The sequence below is a fragment of the Passer domesticus genome, chromosome 3 (assembly GCF_036417665.1).
Source record: "Passer domesticus isolate bPasDom1 chromosome 3, bPasDom1.hap1, whole genome shotgun sequence".
NCBI lineage: Eukaryota > Metazoa > Chordata > Aves > Passeriformes > Passeridae > Passer > Passer domesticus.
The window spans coordinates 41209-41755 of NC_087476.1; positions in this window are offsets into that span (position 1 = coordinate 41209).

Below are 547 nucleotides of genomic sequence, written 5' to 3' on the forward strand. Positions count from 1 at the left end.
CCGCCCATTCCCGCCGCGCTCGGCTCCGCGCTCCCCCCTTCCCCCCGCCATCCCGGTCCCCTCAAGCCCTGCTCCCGCCGCCGCCATTGCAGGGGCCGAGTCCGCCCGCTCCCCGCCGTCTGGCCTTTTCCCTGGGAGAAATCCCGGCCAGGACCTGAACGGGAAGCTCCCGCCCGCCCTTTCCGGCCCCAACAGCGCCTGCCGAGGCTGCGGCAGCGGGGACACAGCTCCGCCGGCTCCCAAAGCGGCAAGTGGCGGCAGGGGCGGAGTGCGGCCGGTGCCGGCGGAGCGGCGCCGGGCTGAGGGGCCGAGCCGCGACTGAGCGGGCTGAGATTGGCGGGACCGCGCCCGGATTGAAAGGGCGGCTGTGATTGGACGGGGCGGAGAAAGGCGGACTGGGATAGGCAGGCTTGGGAGCCGTGAGGCTGCGGCCCGTGGGGAGCGTGGGGCGGAGCCCGGGCTGCTCGAAGGGCCCGCGGGCGCCCTGGGTCCCGCTCGCGAGATCCCCCCCGTCCCCTTCTCCGGCCCTCTCTCGTGTCCAGGTCCC